Source organism: Cupressus sempervirens, chromosome 3 (genome assembly GCF_028749045.1).
Source record: "Cupressus sempervirens isolate cs-2001-9-10 chromosome 3, ASM2874904v1, whole genome shotgun sequence".
Taxonomy (NCBI): Eukaryota; Viridiplantae; Streptophyta; class Pinopsida; order Cupressales; family Cupressaceae; genus Cupressus; species Cupressus sempervirens.
The window spans coordinates 689,689,121-689,713,579 of record NC_143120.1 but is presented as its reverse complement, the minus strand read 5'-3'; positions in this window follow the sequence as shown (position 1 = coordinate 689,713,579).

Here is a 24,459-nt window from a genome sequence, read left to right as displayed (position 1 = left end):
CCAACATATATTTATAAAAAGGTAGTGCATGTTGTGAAACATAACATATATGGATCACTTAGAAATGCTCTCGTGTGAGAGAACATGTAAATTATTTCAGTTGAATTTCTCACATTATTGGTTGTTGATCCATGACTCTATTTGACTACTCTTGTCAAGAACATAATCAAATTTGTCCTAGCTTCAAATGATGGTAGTATGGAAAATACTTCACTTCCTAGTGAAGTTCAGAATGAATCAATTTATCATGATGAGAAAGTCTCATAACTTGTATGACCAATCATTTTTTATCATAGATTTTGATATATAAAATAGGAACATTAGAAAAGCAAAGTGATTTTTATCCCATAATATGTTTCTTGAAAAGAAACACTTTGGAATGAAAGAGTATACATAAATAAACACTACAAAAACTAAATAATAGACATAATAGTAAATACTTAGATATAATTTCACATTAGAACATTGAAATTCAAAATTGCACAATAACCTTTTTATTCTCAGTCAAAAGTGTATCTTTTACATAAATTTGCATTATCACCAATAACTACCAAAACCCATTGTCTCTTTTGAATTGAAAAATTCTAATTTCAGTACATATTTTTCTAAAAACAAGTACATAAAGATATTTTATTTTCAGCATGTTGGGTTGTAGTGCTTTCAGCATGTTGGAGCTGTGCAATTTTGAACATTTTGAAGTTATAGTGTTTTCAACATGTTGGAGCTATAGTGCTTTGAACATGCTGAAGCTGTAGTATTTTTAGCATGTCAAAGTTGTAGCATTTTGAAGCTGTAGTACTTTTAGCACATCGAAGCTATAGTGTTTTCAAAATTCAGTATCTATAATGACCATTTGTAGATGCACTTTCATAGTAGTACTTTTCAATTGAACAAGAAGAATTTTATATTCTCCATGTTTCTCCAATTGCCTAAAAGAAATATGAGACAACAACTTTCAAATTAGAAGAATAATAAATTTTGTGAAGATAGTGAAAAGAAGATATAATAATTTGCATATGCCAATGAAATAGCCTATTTGAAAGGACCAGCAAACCAGTTGATAAAACCACAATAAAAATGGGAAAGTGAAATTTTCTAAAGGAGAATCCAATAGAGTAATGAGGAAAAATTCATGACATGAATATTATAACAAAAAACATTAATATTTTTATTCAAGTTCAAAAAGTAATAGATCTTTCAAAAAAAAATGTATTCTAGTAATTTCATACAACATAGCTTGTTTTCAAATTCAACATTATTCCTTATCCATCCTCTACATTAGTGTCCTCTTTCTACAAGGCACTAATGTAATTATGGGAATAGATTGCTCATCATATTGATCACCCTAATTATTATTGTTTCCAACTTGTTGATATTCAATAATTTTTTCATTTTGAGTTTCTCGAATGATAATTGAATTGGCATGTGCAACAAATAACTCAGCATGTTCATCTAGCTTGCCTTCATGCTTAATATTGGATGACTTTGATTGTTGGGCTCTCTATACACAAGATAGTTTTACATATTCAAATAAAATAATACCTCTAATCAAATCATTAATATCATAGAATATTATGAAAAACTTACTACAAATTCATTATTAGTGACTAATTTCTCTCCTTGGTCTAGCAAGTGTTGTCGAAAGCCTTGGGAACCATGTAGTAGGGCATACTTTAAGTCCCCCTCTGAAGTGCCCTTTTGAAATTGGTGAACCTACATAAACAAATAAAACCAAATTTATAATGTATAATGACTCAAGAGATTCAATCAACTCACAAGTTTATCATGATCTTTTATGAAATATAAAGTATTAAAGATAAAATTGTTTACGTACCAAGCCATCACGAATGCTATATTTGCACCTAGTAGACCCTAATTTATGGAATTTAATACTAGACACCCTAGCTTGGGTTGCCTTTGTTATATCTCAAAGGCATCTTTTAGATCCTCCTAGTGTAGATGGATGATAGTTTGGATTATTGTGTCTCTTCCTCTTAAACTTGGCATCTTTGATAAGTTCATCCCATGTTGCTTGATCTATGATCCAAGTTAGATGTGAATACCTCAAATCTTTTGCCAATTTGGACCTTATGTTATCCCTTTTGGAATGAATGTATTTTCTTGCAAGATACAAAATAAATTCCTAATCAAACCAAGATTTCCAAATGCTGCTATTACATCTTTAAAAAGTTGATCTTTTTTATGACTAGCCTACTTTCTCCAATCTATTTGAATTGTATTGTGAATAGATGCTTTGCATGGCAATAAATAGGTGAAATAATTTCCTTCTCATTTCATCATTAAACATATTTCCTTCTGAGGAAAATAGTATTGCAACTTGTTGGGTCCCTTGTGTAGTGACTGAAGATATTGTTGATGTCTTGGGTATTGAGGTAGATGCCCCTATATGTACATCAATGACTTCTTCATTTCTTTACTATATTTACAATGAGACTATGAAATGTTATAAATTCAACCATAATATGTAACCATTTTTATATTTAAAATAATACTCGAGTGTATTGAGAAAAAATAGATTATTGATAAATAAGGAAGGTTTTTCTTGAATAGAAACAAATTTGAAAGGATGAGACAATATATGCAAATAAAGGAAACACAAATATTAATTTCAATAGAACATTGCATTAAGAGTATAACATGTCAAAAGGAAAGAGAGAAGAATTTTATGAGGAAGAAACAAAAATACCATTAGGGGATAAAATATGAAAAGTTATAGGAACATCACATTTAAAGAAAGAAGTTCATTCTAGAATGCATGCACCAAGTAAAAGTAAGACACAAATATTAAATTATATTTACCCAATTCAAGACAGTCTAAATTAAGTTATGATAGCAATAAAAAGGGAATGTATTGGAAAAAAAACATGAATAAACTATTTCATTATAATATAAAGGTAAGTACAAGTGTTTTGTAATGACATCTACAATGGAAAAATATTTGTAAAGAATTAAAGAGTGGCTACTTTCAATCATAGAATACAAGTTTGCAGTTATACCTTGTCAAAAGATATTATATAAGATTTATACTTACAAAGGTGTTTCAAAAATCAAAAGATACATTGTGTACTAAGAATTAAAAATTTGAAAACTATATAGAAAAAGTCTATAATTTTGAATAAAAATATGATCTACAAAAGAATAATAAGAAAATAATTTGGATAATTTTACTTGCTCAACTCAAGTAAGCCTTGCGGTTCCCAAAAATGTCCTCTCACATAATTGAATTTGTTTAATTATTTCTTTCCTCATTTCAACATTTTCAAGAGCATCTAGTAGGAGCCTTAACATTCTTGATTGTGATTCCATAATATTCCTCAAAGAAACTTGTTCAAGTTTTTCTGGGAGAATTCATGCTGAACCCATATTTGATGGATTATTTATTAATTGTGGTGTACTTATAATAGAGACTTGAATTTCCATTTTAACATATATACTAGGAGCATCCATGCTTGATGTAGATGGCATGCTATGAGGTATTGCACTTGATGTCACTATTGTTATGGGTGTACCCGATCTAGATATAGAGGGCATGACATATTTTAACATATCGTTCGAGGCACAAATATTATAGTGATATAATAGGTAGATAAAATAATAAAAGCCTCAAAAACATATTATTGAATCTCACCTTTTGCATGACATTGGATATCTCAGATGGAATAATCAAATCTTTCATGCGAACATGATGTGTGTTTGGTGGAGCTACTCTAGAAGTATCATGTGGTAAAAGAACAAATATTAACAAAATATCAAAGGTAGAATAAGATAATTGAGTGCAAAAATATCTAGATAAAATCTTACATTTGACATAGTATTATGGGTATTAAATAGTGTAATAGGGGCTTGAACAACCTTAGAGATGGCATGCATTTGAGAAACACAAATTAACATGATATAATCTAAAATACAAAATAATTGAACCTATAAAAGATCCTTTTCAAACTTACCTTGTGACCCATTGTATTAATATTTTTCCCTTGCCCATTCCTTAGCATTTCAACTAGAGCATTTAAAATCATTGGATCCCCCATAGTAGATTTTGGAGCACCCATAGGCATGTCCTCGATCAAATGCAATATAAAAAAATATTGATAAGAAAACTAGAAATAGTAAATTTTTTGATGTGGAGTGTAGTTAAATAAATGGAAAAATATAAAAAAATTGAAAGAATTAATTCAAAGTCTCATTCAAAAGCAATAAATCAAAAAATAAATAACATTTTCAAAGAAGAATTATCCATCAATTGCTAGGGTTTATCTCATTTATATGAAAGAGGCCAAACAACCCTAGAAATATTAGCTTCTAAAGCTAACAACTCCTCACAACCCAACTACTAGCTAATAACCATATATAAGTATCTTATCTAAAATAACCTATAGCATAATTATATGGCTCTTAGGGGTTTTCTCAAGAAGCTCCCAAGCTTATATTCACATTATAATGCAAACAAATTATCAAATTATGAGTGTAACAATAATATAGAAATAAAACTTAGCTTGGAATGCATACCAAAGAATATACATCAATAATTTGAATATCCAAATTAAAATTAATTCACATCATTGGAACTACTTTCTAGATGCATGGAATGTGTTTGGAGAATATGCAGTCTATTTCTAGAAAACAAAAGAGACAACATGAACAAAAAGTCATCATAGAATCCCTCTTCTTTCTGTTCTTTTATAATCTCTAATTTTCTAAAGAAACAATGTCATATTTTTTCTTTTTTCTTTTCCTTTTATAACTTACGTGTTTGAACATGTATTTGTTTGCAAGATCTAGTTTTTAGTTGAAACATAAGTAAAGGTTTGGGTAGTTCAACATGAAGCTCAAGCTTGCACCTAGAGACTTTGCAGACGTGGTTACTTTTTACTTTGTAAGTTCTTAGCATTCCACTTTGGAAAAGGTTTCAAACTTATTGCTTCCATTATTTCATAAATGTAATGAAGGGTACATGAGTTTTTATATTCAATTGTAATAAATCTACCTTGTGGAAAAGTTTCAAAGCACAATACATGATTCATCTTCAATATAATAGAGAGTTTAGAAAGTAGAATCAATTTGAAATAATTTAACCATGCACAATATCTTTTTATTCTCATATATGTAGCAACCTGTGTGAATAATCCATAAACAAAAAACTTTTCTCTAATTTAATTTTCATAATGTGCTTTCCAATTAACTAACTTTGCCAACATATTGTTTGTGGCATTATTTATGTCTATCATAGCAACATGGCCACTAGAGATGAGATAGAGTAGTGTGATCATTGAAGAATTCTAGAGGATTGAATAATTATGGGTGATTGTGGGTGTCTCAATGTTGTCACTTAAGTTTGCACCTTTGTCCAAGGCCTATGCGCGAGGACAACCTAGTGAAACATGGAAACAACCTCCAAGCTGTGGGACTTGAACTGCGAGGTTGAGTCTCCAGAGAAGGCCGACTTCCTCTTACTATCAGGGTGCACCTATCTACTTCTTGGAGAGGAAAAGGGAGAAGCAGAGCACAAAATCAAATCTACCTAGTCTAATCTAAGGAGGTGATGCACCAAAATCGAGTGTTCGGACCAATTCTCTACCCATACATGCGCTACTGAACCAGAATGAAACTAAGGATATACACATCCAAAATTTCTTTAATCAAATAACCACATATAGATTAGAAAACCAAGATGAATGACAAAAGGAAGAAATTCACTTATATACCATTCACAGGCCAGCAAAGATACAGTCATACGAATTACAGATTTCCACAAAATAATGACAAAAGCAAAGGACTCTTGCACTTTAATATCAATGGCCGGAGGAGATAAATAGAGAATTAGACAGTTCAGAGGCACAAGGGAGTTCACACTAGAATTGCAGAGCAAAACGCAGAGGGAGATCAAAGAGAAAAGGTCCCGTCCAAAAAATAATAAAATTTGCCCTTATAGTTCAGGCGTAACTAAGATCTTTTGCTACTGAAGTGACCCTGCAGCTACCTGCCATTAAGTCCTGCAGAGGACAATCATGGAAATTTAAGGAAAATTTGATCCTTGTTGCAATAGGTGTCCTAAGAAGATTGAAAACTACGCCATCGATGTTCTGACTGGGTAGATGGATCGACTGAGATGGTGGAGTGTTCTTCCTTATTCTGCATTCATTACGGGTAGGTCAAGATTGATCATGAAGATTAGATCACGTAACAAAATCGATCGCCTTCACCTTTTAGGTTCATGAATCAGCAAGATCAGCGAGGTCAAATGGTTCCACATGCTAACTGGGGCCACACATGCCAATCACATTCCTTCTTTCTGCCGTTTTGGACACCCTTTCCACGTTTAACCACCCTTAATATTGATTGGGTGCCATGTCACTATTGAAAAAGTCTTCAAGATTCTTGATAGCGCCATAGCACCTAATGGTCTTAACTTAATTGTGCCACCTTTCCACCATCTAGCCGTAGCATCAAAATTAACTGCCATGTTGACTGCATTGATTGCACTAACTACCGGTTGTTAACCGTCAACCTTGGTCTGCCAGTGAGACACGCATTAGCAAGATGCTATGTCGCTATGGTAAAGGTCGCACAACTTCACCATAGTGAGACAGGGCCCTCCGTTGATCTACTCTGATTTGACGATCATCAAGAATCATCATGTTTCGTGTTTGCTTTACCCCCGGGCCCATCCAATTTGGTGCCACCTCAGCAACCACATCACACTCGAATGACACCTGGCATAATTTGGTGAAACCTAGTCCTACTGATCCAGGTGGTGGATGGGCATTATGTTGCTATGGTAAAGATCGCACAACTTCACCATAGTGAGATGGCGCCATCTGTCGATACGATTTAATCTGATGATCGTGAAGACTCATCGTACTTTGCACTTTGCTCGTCCACCGTCAGTACACTTGGCATCACCCTTGAAGTTTACGAGATAACATGGCCCCACCTGACACGTGTCACTAAGGCACTATGTCACCATGGTAAAGACTTCGCAGCTTCACCATAATGAGATGGCACCTATCGTTGATCAGAATCGATGTGACAGTGAGCAAGATAGATCATCCTCCTCAGTGCATCAATGAATAGGAACTGGCCATGTACCAAATGTTTGACGGATGCTCGCTAACAATTGAGACTCACCAGACACATGGTAGAAGGGCACTATGTCGCCATCATATTCTTTGTGCAACTTTGGAAGGCGAGATAGCACCAATCATAGATTTGACCTTGATCCTACAACCACGACGACCTGCCTTGATCCTACTAATCACGTTAGAACCTTGGCCTCGTAATACACATGGCATCCCCACACTAGTCTACATAGCATCATCCTGGCGACTTGTACTACCTCAGCTCATTGAGTAGCTCTTCCTTGTAGATGTGGCATGTCCTAATTTTCTAGCATGGATCAAGGACACTTCCAACTGGGCAAAATGGGACCCAAACTCGCCTGCCTGAAGCTCCTGCCATTGATCTTTTATATTGCCGCTGACACTGGGACTCACCAGGGAAATAACCTTTGGCCGATCGGGCACTATGTCACTATCAAAAAACTCATGAGTTTTTCGATGGCGACATGGCGCCCTACCGCCTTTTGAATTTTTCAGCCCTCCAAACTGACCATTCATTGTAGAACCTTTTTCGTTGAGCGTTATGTTGCCAATGTTATCTCCCGAGTGGTTCTTCATAGCATGATGGCACCCATCGTATATCAGTCTCAATCTGATGATTACAACCATGTCGTACTCTGCGCATCATTTCCTCTAAAAACTGTTGGGCCTATGAAACACTGTGCTCTAACACATACACTTGGCACCTCCTTGTTGGCCATTCGAAGTGCCTACCTGGCAGATCCAAGACTTGACCCCTTAGAGTGACCACGTGTCGAGTAGGCGCCATGTCGCTATGAGAAAATCAAGGTCAAATTCCCATAGCGCCATAGCGCCCAACTGATGACATGTCCTCTGATTGCACGTGGCTCCCTCTGATTCGCCATCATGGTGTTGGGCTTTCTGACTATGCAGATGAGGTACAAATGGGACCCAACTGTCTAATTGCTCCTGTCGTCACTCTAATCTTTTGTTTGGGCGCTATGTCACCAACGAAAAATTGTGGGTTTTCTATTGGCGACATGGCACCTTACCGCTTTTTGAGACTTCCGGCCATTAGAACATACTCGCCTGCCGCCATGAACACTTTCTGGTCTATGAACTGAGTGTCTACCGTAGAACCTTTTTCATCGGGTGCTATGTCGCCATGGGGATTTTTCGACCAACACACAATAGTGACATAGCTCCCACGGTGCGGTGAAACTTTTCTGACCCACCAAACTTGTTGCCTGGCCCGTTGGACCCACCGGACATGCGTCGTTAGGGCACCATGTCGTGAATGTAAAACTCACACAACTTTTGAAAAGTGACATAGCATTGACTGTCGATCTGACAGCAGAGAACCTGCAGGCCGTACAACCATGTTCTAAGGCTTGGCATTAAAATAGTATTATCTTTGAGAATTAGTTGTTGGATGAGCCAAACATTTGAAATTTAAATCTTTGGTGGGTGCACAAAAGATAACACTCAACTCACCCATTTATACTATTTTAAGAATTTTTGAAGCTTTTGGGGAGTGTGGACACAAATACCATAGTTACAGCCAAGGGAAGCAAAGAAGGAGATGAATTTGGGGATTTATACCTATTCAAATGGACTAGTCTTCTCATTCTTCTAGCTCCTATGCTCATATTGAATTTGGTGATCATGGTGGCAAGCATATTAGATACAATAAAACAATAGTTATAGCTCATGGGGTGCTCTATTTGGGAAACTCTTCTTTTCCTTCTATATATTTCTATAAGTAATATTTTTTATATAGGAATATCCTTAATTCTATGTACTTAAAATTCACACATATCGACATGAATTTATATAACAATTTAATAGAAAAATTATTTTAGCAACATTTCTAAACAATGACTTTTAAGCAAAATTAATTCAACTCATCCATTTGTAGTATTTTAAGCATTGTTGAAAGTTTTGGCCAGTGTGGGCACAAATATCATAGTTATAGCAAAGTGAAGCAAAGAAGGAGATGAATTTGTGGATTTATACCTATTCAAATGGACTGATCTTCTCATTTTCCCTACTACTATGCTCATATTGAATCTAGTGATCATGGTCACAAGCATATTAGATGCAATAAAACAATAGTTAGAACTCATGGGGTGCTCTGCCTGGGAAACTCTTCTTTTTCGTCTATATATTTCTATAAGTAATTTTTTTATATATATAGGAATATTCTTAATGCTATATAATTAAATTTCATACATAACACCATGAGTTCATATAAAAATTTCATAACAAAATTAGTTCAGCAACATTGCTAAACAATGACTTTTAAGCAAAATTAGTTCAGCTCATCCATTTGCATTATTTTAAGTATAAGGTTTTGGGAAGTATGGACACAAATATCATAGGTATAGCCAAGGGAAGCAAAGAAGGAGATAAATTTGGGGATTTATACCTATTCAACTGGACTAGTCTTCTCTCATTCTCTGAATTACTATGCTTGTATTGAATCTGGTGATCATGGTGGCAAGCATATCAGATGCAATAAAATATTAGTTACAACTCATGGGGTGCTCTATTTGGGAAACTCTTCTTTTCATTTTGTATAATTCTATAACTAAGATTTTTTATATAGGAATGTCCTTAATGCTATATATTTAAAATGCATTTATAAAAACACAACTTCATATAAAAATTTAATAACAAAATTAGTTCAGCAACATTGCTAAACAATGACTTTTAAGAAAAATTAATTCAACTCATCAATTTGCAGTATTTTAAGCATTGTTGAAGCTTTTGGGCAGTGTGGACACAAATATGACAGTTATAGCCGAGGGAAGCAAAGAAGGAGATGAATTTGGGGATTTATACCTATTCAAATGGACTAGTCTTCTCATTCCCCCAACTACTATGCTCATATTGAATCTAGTGATCATAGTGGCAAGCATATCATATGCAATAAAACAACAATGATAGCTCATGGGGTTCTCTATTTGAGAAACTCTTCTTTTCTTTCTATATATTTCTATGAAAAATAATTTTTGTATTGGAATATTCTTAATGCTATATGCTTAAAATGCATACATAACAACATGAATTCATATAAAAAATTAATAACAAAATTAGTTCAGCTCATCCATTTGTAGTATTTTAAGCAATGCTGAAGGTTTTGGGTAGTGTGGACACAAATATCACAGTTACAACCAAGGGAAGAAAAGGAGATGAATTTGGGGATTTACACCTATACAAATGGACTAGTCTTCTCATTCTTGCAACTATTATGCTCATATTGAATCTGGTGATCATGGTGGCAAGCATATCCGATGCAATACAATAACAATTATACAGCATGGGGTCCTCTTTTTGGGAAACTCTTCTTTTCCTTCTATATATTTCTATAAGTTATATTTTTATATAGGAATATCCTTAATGCTATATACTTTAAATGCATACATAATAGCATGAATTCATATAGAAATTTAATAACAAAATTAGTTCAACAACATTTCTAAACAATGACTTTTACAAAGTCAACAACAAAATGAGTAATACTAAATGGTAAACATCATAGGCATTACAATCAACAATAATGTAAGAAGCTTAAACAACATTTAAAGAGTAATTCCATAACTAAATTTATTGAAGAATTTCAAAACTATGATCACAAACTTTACATGATGATTAGAATAAAGGGTACTATTATGAACATTGCAATGAAGTGATATTACAAAATTTCACAAACAAAAATATAACATTATAATTACTTAACTTATGTTACATATTGTGTACAATAAAAATCCACAATATTTAGCATAAATATTTGAATAAATTGTTTTGAATCCTCATAACCATCTTAAGGTGAACATGATGATCAAACAATGTCATCCTCATATGAGATTTTATTTTACGATACAATATATTCCCCATAATTAATGCGACCTCAATCCACAAATAAATTAACATTATCATTTTTTTTGTCTCCATCACCTTCAAATATAGGTTAATGATAATCAATCAATTCATTATCTTCATGGACTTGAGGTCCAAGTGGTTTTTCATGTAACTTATTTGGTTTGATCAAATGCATGAAAAGGTGTCATAGAATAACCTATGATCCCTTTTGATGCATTTCATGACAATATTATATTTAATAATAATATAATACAATATATCAAATGTAATAATAATATATTACTAGATTATATAATAATAATAATCATTATTATTACTATATAATAATAATTATCATATATATTACTATCTTGTATTTAATAATAATAATAATTATATATATTACTATAATATATTTAATCATAATAATCATATATGTTTCCATGTATAATAATAATAATATAATATTACTATATATAATAATAATCATATATAATAATACTAGTCAATAATAATGATGTCCACATTCCCAAATTTTGGTTTCCCTCCAAACTTTGGGCTATGAATATTTGGGGAAAATTTTGGCCACCACTTTTTGGGTACTCGATTAGGCTTGGTATTTACCAAATGTGTTTGGTCAACTCAAAAAATGTGTTTGAGACACATTCTAGTGACATTCTAACTTTGAGTAGCCATTTGAAAATATTTGTTTCATCAAAATTTAATGAAATGAAAAGGTTCTTTTTATAACACTCCCAAGATATAATTGTTGTCAAATTTTGAGTTTGATAACTATTTATTTGTTAATTTTTAATGAAGATGTCTATAAATTATTGATTGACATATTGATTTAAAAATAGGTATAAATTTCAAATGGCATAACATTTTTTAAATCCAAAAGCTGTGTCACATTCTATGATTCTCCTAGTATAAGAAAAAGAAATTAATTAATTTTGTAAAGTTTTCAATTAGTTAAGGTGGTTAGAAACAAAAGTTATTTTATTCTAGAAAAGCTATTGTAGTAAATTTATATTTAATTATTTATTTGGAATAAAAATACCCAAAAATATGTGTCACATCTGGGCACGAGTCTACTTTTTTTAATCTATAATTATAATAAAAAATATTATCATTTGATTTTGTTTAAGGTGGTCAAACATATGCTTACTATTTAATTTTTCCCTAAAAATTTTGTAGTACTCCATTAAATAGCAAAATTTTTGATAAATCAAATAATTTTTTCTCTAGATAAGGCTTGGTAGTTTAGAAATTACATTCAATTTTCTACAGATTCTTTTCTTACGAATTTTTTATATAAAGCCCATAACTTCTTTAAAATTACGTGTCAAATTAACATAACCTTGATTTATTAGTTTTACACTACCACTTAAGGCCATAGTTTGGTTGACCATAATCCTGCACATACCCTATACATTATGCCATTTGAATTCTATTACCACTATTATTGTGTTTTTTCAATGTCTTTACCATATTCTTAAATTTTGGATGTTTAAAAGAATTATTCTTCTTATCTTGTATATGTGCCTATTTATCCATTTGTTCCAGCCATTTCCACTCATGAATACAATGCAAATTATTAGATTGTATCCCATGGTAAATTTGAAGTGTGCTTTAGAAATCATATCTTTAATTTTGGCTGAATGTCAGTATGTGTATATACAACCAATTAGGGCTGAAAATTAGAAAATTAGCATGTGTATATAAAGCCAATTCCATTAAAAGGAAATCTATATTAATTATCATCTTTTTGTTTCATATCTACATTATGATGAGCATATAAAGCTGATTTGATCTTGTACATATAGTTTCTTGGCTTATAATTAAAGTGAGTATAAATTTAATAGTGTACAATCCATCTTATTCTTTGCTCCAATAAGCTCACTACTTTCAAGGAATCAATCTTTCTTTCCTTTTCTTTTCTTCTAATAATAAGTACTTGAAACTATATTTTTCTTAGTCTAATTGTAACACCCCACCAAGGGATCCAAAATAATTAACCTAATTATATCATGAAAGATAAACCATTCACATCAAACACATGGTAGTGGAAGTAATAACATGCAATCAACTAAAGCATACATAACATGTTACATTCCTTAAGGATCCCAAGACGTTGAATCACATTGAATCTTAATGAATACTAAATCTAACAACTACCACATCTACATGAAAGAATAATGAAAAGTCTAATGTCCATAATATACATTTGTTCTAAATGCCTCTTGGTAATTAAATTCACAATACTCAATCATCCATTGTACATGTCATAGGGTATGAAAAGCTTAAAATATTAAACATATGTAAAAATAAAGATACATCATCCTCATCAGCCATGATACAAGTGCAATAAAGTAAATGAAACCATTAACATACATGATACATCCATCCATCAATAAAGATATAACAACCATCATAAAAGATAACCATCCATCATAAAACACAACTAACTAAGTGTGTGGTTTGTCCCAACCATCAATAGCATCATTAGACCATCGTGGGCCCTAGCCATCCCTCTATGTGCAACATCCCAAATCACCAAAGAGATCATCGATATTATCATAGTAGGGATGTCACTTCTAAAACATACTACATCAATTGCAGAAAGGAATCTAACATGCTACAACGTATACACAAGAAATTTAATCATGCAAAATAAGGCATAAGATGATTTTGTAAGTAAATAACATCATTTATCTCATGCTAATCGTCAATATAGAGAAATTTACCAATAAATAACATATATCATAAGATCCACGAATAGAATGAAGATAAATACCAACCAAGAATGCTCTAGCCATGGTGTCTTACATAGACTTGAAATGGTAAAAGTGAAAATACACTACCACCTAACCATGTGGGACCTAAATGGCCCACTCCCACCGTGTTGAGGAGATAGTCTCAAGTACCAAATAGGATATCAAATCACATATCACAAGATAACAAATAACATAACATAAGTACTCTCTAAGTCCAAGAATCTTAAAAGTATACTAACTCAAAGGTTCCAAAACGCAGATTGACATCTAAACCCAGAGGCACAACAATGACATGTAAGAAACCTACTATGTAAGCAGGAAAGTTTCATCACACGGATCATGCTAGAGTTACCTTGGTAGTCTCTCAATAGACCCTAGCCCCCTAGTGATCCATATGCAACCACTAGTATCCTCTCATACTGATGAGGCATACTATGGAATGCAAGGTCACAACCAAGCGTTCTCTCTACTCCCATCCTAGTCTGTACAAGCACTTGAGGCATGGGCGAGAACATACAATTATCTTATTAGATTCATTTTAATCCCCATTTAGTGTAATGTTTTCACTTATTAATACAACTTACAATGAGTTACCCTGGCAGCCACTTAGGGCCTTGGCCCCCATTGCAAGCCACTTTGCGACACTACAATTAGATCCTACCCTAGGCTCAATAAATCACAAATCACAAAATCACCTAGTCCTAAACAAGCGACTGGAAAAATACCAAAAGATAATCCATAATAAGAACATCAAATCTCTATGAGCAACTGAAAAGAATCCATTGATAATCATGACCACAGTAGTTCTCTATTGGGAATTGAAGGTATCAATGATAATCACAATATCCATCAGTCCTCATCGAGCAACCGTATAGTATCTCAAATTAATACTGATCAAAGACTCCAAAATGGTCAAGTCAAACATGCCACAACATAACATTATCAAGGTCAAAACAAACAATTCAGTCCCATCAAGGCGATTGGAAAGTAATCCAAGTATTCTTGATCGATGACTCAAAGATGGTTAAGTCAAGTACCTCATATACATACACCTCAAGTTCATACAAGAAGACTGGAAAGCAATAACATTCAATAAACCGCACACATCATAGAGCATGCCATCACATTATGATGGTTGGGTTTTTCGAAAGATCAAGATCAACATCAGCATGACATCGCAAACACATAACGTGCAAGCCTCTGGTAGCAACCTAAGACTGGTCAAAGCTAGGAAAACCACCAAAACCCCAAAACAGATATCATAGAGAAACAAAATACAAATACATGCTTTTAGTTTTCTTACACAATCACATGCAGTGCAGGGTAAGTATGCATAAGAAAACACATATGATGCTTGACCATCTAACAAATCATCATCAGCATCTGAAAACACTGAATCATCAGGCATACATGAAATATTGAGTATCAAAAGATCTCATCATCAATCTAAATCTAAAACAATCGTATCAATTTAAACTCCATTGTATAACTTAATGACCAATTAAATTTAAGTGATCAACATAACTATATTAATGACTTAGTGATTATCAAATTCACTATAGAGGTCTCATTTGAAACAGGGACCAGCTTGTGTCTGTGTAGAGTGAAATGATTATTAAGGATTGTCATCAAGTAAGGACACTCCATTTCACCCTATAGATATCTCATACATATACTACATAAATTAAGGCTCAACACCTGAGATATTTGAAGTCCACCTTCCTAAAAATGACTAAGGTTATATGTTTCAACAACTTAAATAATTTCTCAATGATCCACTACAAATCATCATTCTAAAATGAATTAACTTCCATTCATTATTTCCCACTTATCATGCTCTCAAATAAATCCCATTTGTTTAAAACATTAAAGTTATGCACTTTGATTTTTCAAGAAATTCATCTTGAATTAATATTATAATAGTTTCAAAACTTAATTACACTTCCCTTCTAATTCGATCTCGATTAAAAAACTTCAATTATTAACTTAAATCGAATTAAGCAATAGCTATAAGAAACCATTTATACTATTATCCATTAATAGTTTGTCAAACTTAACAATTATTAACAAATAGAAAACTCATTAATAATTTTAATACTAATAATTAAAATTATCAATAATCTAGCCAGATTCATCATTGGTTTAGCCATCTAATTTTTGACTAAATTAATCAACCAATAATCCACTATACACTTATATTAATATCTCATCATTATTAATCAATAGTTTATTTATTTATTTTTATAACATATATACACCATTCCTTTATAACTTATAATTTTCTTATCAATTATAATACTATTTACAATCAAAACCCTAAATATGTCTTAGATGTGTTAAACAATGTCAGAAATGTATTACATTCAATAACTGCAGTGATTCTTACATTGCTATATAAAGAAGTCCATAGAAGCATCATTTCTAAAAGGAAAGAAGAACTTATCACGATAGTAGGAAAGGAATAAGCATTCTGGCCCACTATATATCACGTCACTCGAATGGTTATATTACACCCTTTGGCATTTTATATACTCATTAGTTGTCATCTACCTTCATTCAATCTGATGTATAACAGTCATCAACCCATTATAATATGATTGCTAAAATGGATGATATTTCCCCAAAGGACGTTTAGCAGCAGAGGGAAAATCCCAACTAAAGCCTGCCTATCGAGCTTAACTCCTGTATTCAAACTTCTGTGGGGAAATAATTTGTAGAGATCTTGGAAGGGCATTGATCAAATGATAAAATCATGACTCTTCATGATATTTGGATGCAATATCTAGATAGTTGTACATTTTCATCAGACCCACGTGGGCTCCTATGGAAGTTTCTAGACTTCTTGGTCAAATCGACCAGTGATAATGCAGGAAGGAGAAAAACCAAGAACCATTCAACTTCATTTGTCATGGAGTATTGAGCCACCAAAACTACTGTGTTTCATGGGAGATCCAAATGCTTTGGTTGAAGATCTTTTTGTATCTCCATCTCCAGAAGAGATGAGTTGTAGTGACTTTAAACATTGCTATTATATCAATGTTTCTCTAGGAGATATATTTTGCGTGTGAATGTTGTCAGTAACATATTCTTTAAGCTTTGCTATTGATGCAACTTTCACACAAATGCGACAATCTTATGTGAGGATTCCCACATAAAGAGGTGATGAATATCGAGACAGCTAACATGGGAGACCCTTGGATGAGCTTGTTTGAGACATTGTGACAAAAGATAGCAATAGGATACCAAGCCATCAAGAGGCCATAATTTTTCAGAAAGCCCGAATGCTCAAATAGATGTGCACAGAGGGTTAGCTGAACAACTCAAGGTTGTAAGACACCTGAATTGACAGTGGGAAGCACAAAAGAAAATCATGAGTTGTTTGCCTTTAAGAGTGGTCGAGTCATGATCACATGATTAGGTTATGTGCATATTCCAGTCTGATTAATACCTTTGTAGATTGGCAATCATTTAGGGGTTTGTCTAAGCAAAACCAATGATTAATCACCAATTGGTTTGTGGTCCGAATTGCATTAATCAATAATTGCAGTGTAGAAGCATGCATAGTGTGGATCTCAGGTTTTCCTGGCACCCAACAACTGCAAGTAATCCTAGCATGGCTCTTTTTCTTTTTTTTAACCTAAGGTACACTGGTGAGAATGAGCTTGGTCAGACTAGCTCAAAATTGAAACAAATACAGTTAAATAACTAAGGTGATTAACACTGCAACTCCCATAGACTGAAGGCAGTTTGGTCATTTAGTCAAATCCAAGAAGTGTAGAAATAATACGGGTTTACAAATTGGGGTTCTCGTATGCCCATCCTTTTTCCTTCGCATTATGGAAATAGATCTGAAAATATAAAGAAACCCAACATTTCTCATTCTTAAGATATTGAACCCACTTCCAAATCAAGTTGAAATTAATCATAACTACTAAAATTTGCATGAGAATAAAATCTAGCATTGTGAGCTTCAATTCTTAAAAACTCTAGAGCAACCTTTAAAACTCCACCCACCTAGAGAATCTTTTTCAAAATGAATCAAGAGAATTATAGGCATGCAAAGGAATAAAGGCAGCAATTATAAATACCCGGCGAGTGATAGTAGTGATATTATGACGACCCCAGAAGAGACCCAATAGGGTCTCATAGCTATACTAATTTGGATCGTGCTAAATTCCCTTAATTTCTGAATGACTAGTATTGCCTCTGCACACAGCTTCATAAGTAGAGTTGTGTAGAGTCCCCTAAGAATATCCAATCCTCAGTTTTGGTGACTCCATGGACTCTTTGAAATGCAAGTTCTACACCCTAGAAACCTCTTGCCCCAAACTATGCAAACTGGTTATCGGCTGCAAGTGAATCTACATCAGGCCCATTCCAATTAAATTGCAGCGACTATATGATTAGAATATGGTAAAAGTGGGAAGAGAAAACCAAATTGGACTGGGTAAATTTGCAAAGGCTATATGATTATGTGTAACAATTAGCAATTCAGGCATGTAGTTGTCGTTCATGTGTACGTAATATAAGTATAGTGTAGGAGCAGCATCAAGATAAAAGAGATCATATATCAAGAACTTGCAGGCAAATGTCCATGATGATGATGATAAAAACCAATGGTTCACTACACCTTAGACATCCATGAGAAAACTCCTCCCTCTTCCCACATTCATCTCCCTTTTAGCAACTAGGAGTGCCCCAGGATAAAAAAAACTTCTCAGGAAGCACCTCCCATGTTCTAGAAATCACTGAGAAGTAAGATAAGCATGGCCAACTCAGCGCAAGCCTTATCCAACCTTCTAGATAAAGATGATAAGGTTGTATACACCATGTGCTTAATTGGCATGCTAACTTCTATGTTGGAGACAACTCGTGCATAAAGAAATCCACATATTCTTAGGTGAATATTATTAAAATAATGCTCAATTAATTTATTAACATTCACTTGTCTCCATATAAATTAACTTATAATTTATTTTCCACTTTTGCATTATTTTTGAAACATAATTTGATAAAATATTTATTAACTTTAATAAAAAAATTATTTAGTCATTTATTTAAAAATGAACTCTAAATATATTACTATTAAATTAAATAAATATTATCATGTTTCAAATTTTAAACTTATAACTCTTATCTCCAAATAAATTCTTCTAACTTGATTCTTTCTATTTAATTAATTTCTAAATTAATTAAATAAAATCAAATATTAATACATCACATTAATTTTCTATTAAATTAAATCTTTAATTAGACTTAATTAATAGAAAATACCCAAGTAGGAGTTCAGCAATGATAACCAAATGCAAACTAGGGGCAGACACTACACTAATATTCCATTAAATATTGAGTGCACATGTTGTTGAGACATAGGTAAGAGGAGGTCGTGAAGTAATAGAATTTATTACATTTATTGGGGATAGTATAAAAAAGATAGCCCAGAATAAAACATCAATAACCTAGAGAGTCATGTTGTGACTTAATGTAGATATTAAGAAATACATAGTAGGATTAGATACAACTACAATAGAGCCAACATAGAATTAATATCCATATTTTATATATTTCTAGTCTACATCTGCATCAATTTTTCTATATATCATATATACATAGTGTTTAATATAGAATGTGATTCCATTATTTGGAGGAGAATGTAGTAATAGGGCTATTGTCTAAGGTGATGGATTTTAATGAGCATTTTCCTGATCCTTTTAGAATACGCTCCTTCATTCTTACACTAGTGTAGAGTGGATACATATATAAGATTTCTTTCGATCTTTGAATGTGTATTAACAAGTTCTTTATTAATATTTATGGGTTGTTATTTCATTAAGAAGATTCAAATTTTGATAAATAAAATTTGATCATATTACTATTGATTTTCATATTAGCATTGAGAGAGAGCATTTTACCTATCTTGATAATTTTAAATGGTTTTAGATAAACCAAAAAATAAATATATCTTGTTTTATTTGACATTGATATATTTGGAAATTATGGGTATGCTATACCATTGACTATCATGGTACATAGATATATTCTTATGTGTATATCAAAATTGTGAATTAGAATTTCTTATTTAAACTCTTCGAATACAAATACTTACACTTTTAACAATCTTATGAGAAAAGGAGAAGGTCATACACCCATCAACATTAGCCAATTCTAGATTTAGGTCCAAGTTGCATTTAGAACCACCTTATCATGCAATTGACTATGCACTAAATCTTAAAATCGAATAGTATTTCTATATTTTGTGCTAGAATATTTTTTGTTCCATCAAAGGCAGGGACTAGTGCTTTAGGTTGGCCTTGTTTACTTATGTGAATAGGTATAGGATTGATCAGATGGACTAGATATAATATGAAAAAAATAGGTCATTTTTGTCTATTGCCCTTCACAATGAAGTCTTTTCCCTATACAACAATAATGTGTCTCTAAGGTTATATTTTAGTTGGCCAATGGTTGTCCAAATTGTACTATAAGAATGACTTCATGCTAAATGTATATAGTTGCAAAATCTTTAAAATCAATTTTTTGTTGGAACTTAAATAATATAACACTTTTTTGAGTCCACATCTTTTATCCAACTATTTCTAGAAATATATGGCTCATTTTATTTTAATTTTACCTTCTTCAATCTTCTAGTTTCTATAAAATGACTTTCTTTAGTTTTCTTACCTTACAAAATAAGAAAAATTAGGACCATTTATTACTTTTACGTGTTGATTTCAGCTATTACTGTAAAGTTTGATAGTAAAAGTTTAGCATTACGAAAGTATACTATAGCCCTTTGATTTTAGTGTTTCAAAAAATTGTCATTTGCTCTAAAATGTTTTTGATTAAGAAAAACAAGTTTTACAAGGATCTTAAAACCCAAAAGCTTTTACAAAAAAGCTGGCAACATAATATTAATAAAGGTGTAGACCCAATACTTCTACCTACATAAGGCCAAAAAAAAAAGACAGACCAATGGCCAGAAAGGAAAAGCCAATAGATCAAACTAACAAAACAATAGGACAGTAAATAAAACCCTTACTATTCAATCTTTTGATCAAGTTCCTACGTAGTTTTAGCTGCTCCATTAGCACTTTGGATCTCTTTAGTCACACCCTCCTGGTTTAGATGAGTAGAATTTTCCACTAGGCCCTTGGTCACATTCATTTCCCCCTCAATTTGCCTAGAATCCTCATTGACCCTTACATCCCTTTCCCCACCAATGCCTGCATTTTTCAATAATTCACCTAGGATATTGATATTCTCATTTAGAATGTTTAGAGTAGCAATCACCTAATTAGCAAGATTTTGGTTTGATATCTCCATCCTTTGCACCCATTTCTCAGCCTTAGAAATACAATCCTCCTAGTCAGCTATAGAACCCTGGTCATTGCTCTTTCTTTGACCTTCCTCTTGGTACATTTTCTCCTTAAGCTCCTTAATCTCATGGAACAACCACTTAATTGAATAGAAGTTGTCTATCATGCTATTTTTTGCATTATTGAGTAGGTTGAGCCCTATCTCCCTTGCATTGTCTGAAATTGCTAACAAAGCCAGGTCTATGAGTTCCTCAAAATGAAATTTTCCCTCCTTATCTCCAAGAACTTGAGGATTCATTATCTCTTTGATGACCCCCATGTTTTCCATTTTGGTATTGAAGTTTCTCCAGGCCCTCCTCCTTTCTTTCATTACCTCCCCTCCACTGTCCTCCACCAAGATCTCTTTTATCTTTTTCTGAGGTGAAGAGAGGGAAGGGGAGGGGCCGAGAATCTCAGCTATCTCATCACTTCTCCTTTCCAGAGGCATATCCTCCTTAGGCTTCATCTTCTTGTAGGTAGAATAGTGGTGTTCACCTTCTTCTTCTCATCCTCTAACTCTATTTCCTTCTTGTCATCATTATACTCCTCCATATGTTCCACAGGATTAGGTGTTAATCCACTAGGGCTCTTCCTACATGGAAAATTACTAGTGGAGGGAGAAATCCCCCCCCCCCAAGCTTTGGCTTCTTACTCATTGAGGGGGTATTATCCTCTTCCTCCAAGATATGACTTTGGATTTCTGGTATCCTTCGAAGCATCCCCAAAGTGGCCTAAGGGTTTACCCCTAGTCTTAAATGTTGCTTCTTAAAAATAATAGACACATGCTGGGCAAAATATTGTTTGTCATATTTCATTAATTCTTATGGTAACTAAAATTGGAGATGGACAAACTACTTTGTAAATATCATTTATACACTCACCCCATTGCTACTAATTAGGATAAATGTTAAATATTGTTGGAGGACCATTCTTCAATGTCTATGGCCAGACTAAGAACTACACACATGTTGGTCAATAGACTTGTTCTTTTTTTATTATGAATCTTGAATGCCCAAATTATGGGTATGTGCAGAATCATGGTGTGCCAAAAAGTGGCGATGTGAAAAAAATAGAGTTTGAACACGTCTAAAAGCATTTCAAAATCTGATCTGACTTTTTTCCACCTATCCAGGTACCAAGCCTGGAAGGAAAGGCCGAGCCTTATCGAATATTCAATCTAATATCGGATATTCGATATTATCAGATATCTGATTATATATTAGATATTCGATAATCATATGACATTATTATTATAATATTATAATAACATAAAAACATTATATTATAACAATGTAATACATTATAATATAATATTATTAAATATAATATAATAATAATAATAATAATACTATAATATAATAATAATATTATTATTATATTATAATAATATAATATTTAAAATTATAATATATAGTAATGTAATATAATATATATAATATAATATAATAATAAAAAGTATAATATATTATAAACTATAATAATATAATATAATAATAATATTATATTATAATAATATATTAATATAATATAATATTTTATATTATAATATATATTAATGTAATATAATATATATAAAATATAATATAAAAACATATAAAATATAATATAATATAATATTTCAAAGCTATATGTTATATATGTTATATATAAAATATAAGATATTCGGGCAATCAGATATCTGATTCAATATCGGATATCTGATCTAATATCGGATATCCGATATTGTATCAGATATTCGATACCTGTAGCATTACATTTTTAAAAAAAATAGACCCGTGCGCCCTTATTTCTCACATTTTGGGGGCCAGTATTCACACGCGACTGGATATCAGTTATAAAATCAGATATCGGATATTAAGGTATGGTTTTTTTTTTTAAAACTAATTTTTAATCTAAATTCGATAGATTTTAGCATGATTTTGTTTTTTTTTAGTTGAATATAGGGTTTTTTTTAAAAAAATGTTAAAATTAAGGTTTTTTTTAAATATATATTATGTTTCGCAATTCAATAGGAATGGCTGATCAGAATGATGACACTGAGGTAGGGAATAATATTTCTCGTAACCCCCCACCAAACAATTTAGTAACCCCACAAAACCATCCACCAAATGATCCTCTACCCCCTCAAAACCCTCCTCGAATCGAGGATTTGATAGATGAAAATCTCACCGAGTTGAGAGGTTTGCATAGAACATATAATAATGTAACTGCATTGGCTCCTATGTTATCCACGTTAAACACCATAGTGGATAACATTGAAACCCTTACAAACCAACAAAATGTCGCTCTTCATTGGCATGATCAAATGCATGAGATGTTTGATGATGGTTTGGATTATGATGAGTTTGCAACGCTCAACATAAGCAAAGACACTTTGGCCAACCTTTTTGTGAACTCGAAAACAATTTTACCAGTTGACCCAAAAAAATTCAAACTATCGATTAAATGGTGCACAAATGATGCCATACGTGCAAACTTTTGGGATCGTTGGTTAATGGTCTTTGATATCCCTCCACATGGTAATTTAGACATACCATTTTATTTCCTTAGAAAATTATATGTTGAATTTGTGTTGAAACTTAAAGTGAACTATTGGAACATGAAGCCCAACATGGGCTTAGGACTAGGAGCTCCTTAGGATAGACCCTCTTCCCAGAGGAAGAAAGCTGGCACTTTTGTCTCCCCCCCCACTGATATCTCCCCTCCTCCTCACGTGCACCATCTGGATATTATGACAGAGGCTAGCTCTTAGACCATCAGAGCCATTCATACGCTGAGTAGCCTCATGATATCTCAAGCAAGGTCAGTCCTACCTCCTCGTGCTGATGATGCTGGTGCCAGTTCATCATTGGCTAGCTCATCATAGGTTTGTGTGCCTCACACTTGCATTACATGTAATAATATTTTCTTGGGTCCCATAGGTGATCTTCCTAAGTATCATTTTGTATTAGTTGAGGATACAACAGACACACACGCAGAGGCTATAGACCCTGATGCGAGAGAGGAGGGGAATGCAGAGGCATGGACTCCTTCAGTGTCGGTACGTGTATATATATTTTTGTTATGAAATATGTGATTTAAAGTTAATTTTTATAATAGAGTAATTTTAATTTTTAAGCCATATTGACTTTTATATGTATGTGATCTTCATTCATGTTTAGTTGATGACCGAGGAGGACCTCAAATAGATTGATGATGCCATGCTCTAGCCATTTCATTTGGCCTTGAGACATCTACGGTACATTATGTTGTGTTCGCATTTTTTTTTCTATTTGATATTGTAGCATATATGGTTGCTAATCTTTCTTTCATCTTGCAGGTAGCACCTGTCCCGAAGGGACAAAGTGCGGAGGGTGAGCTAGA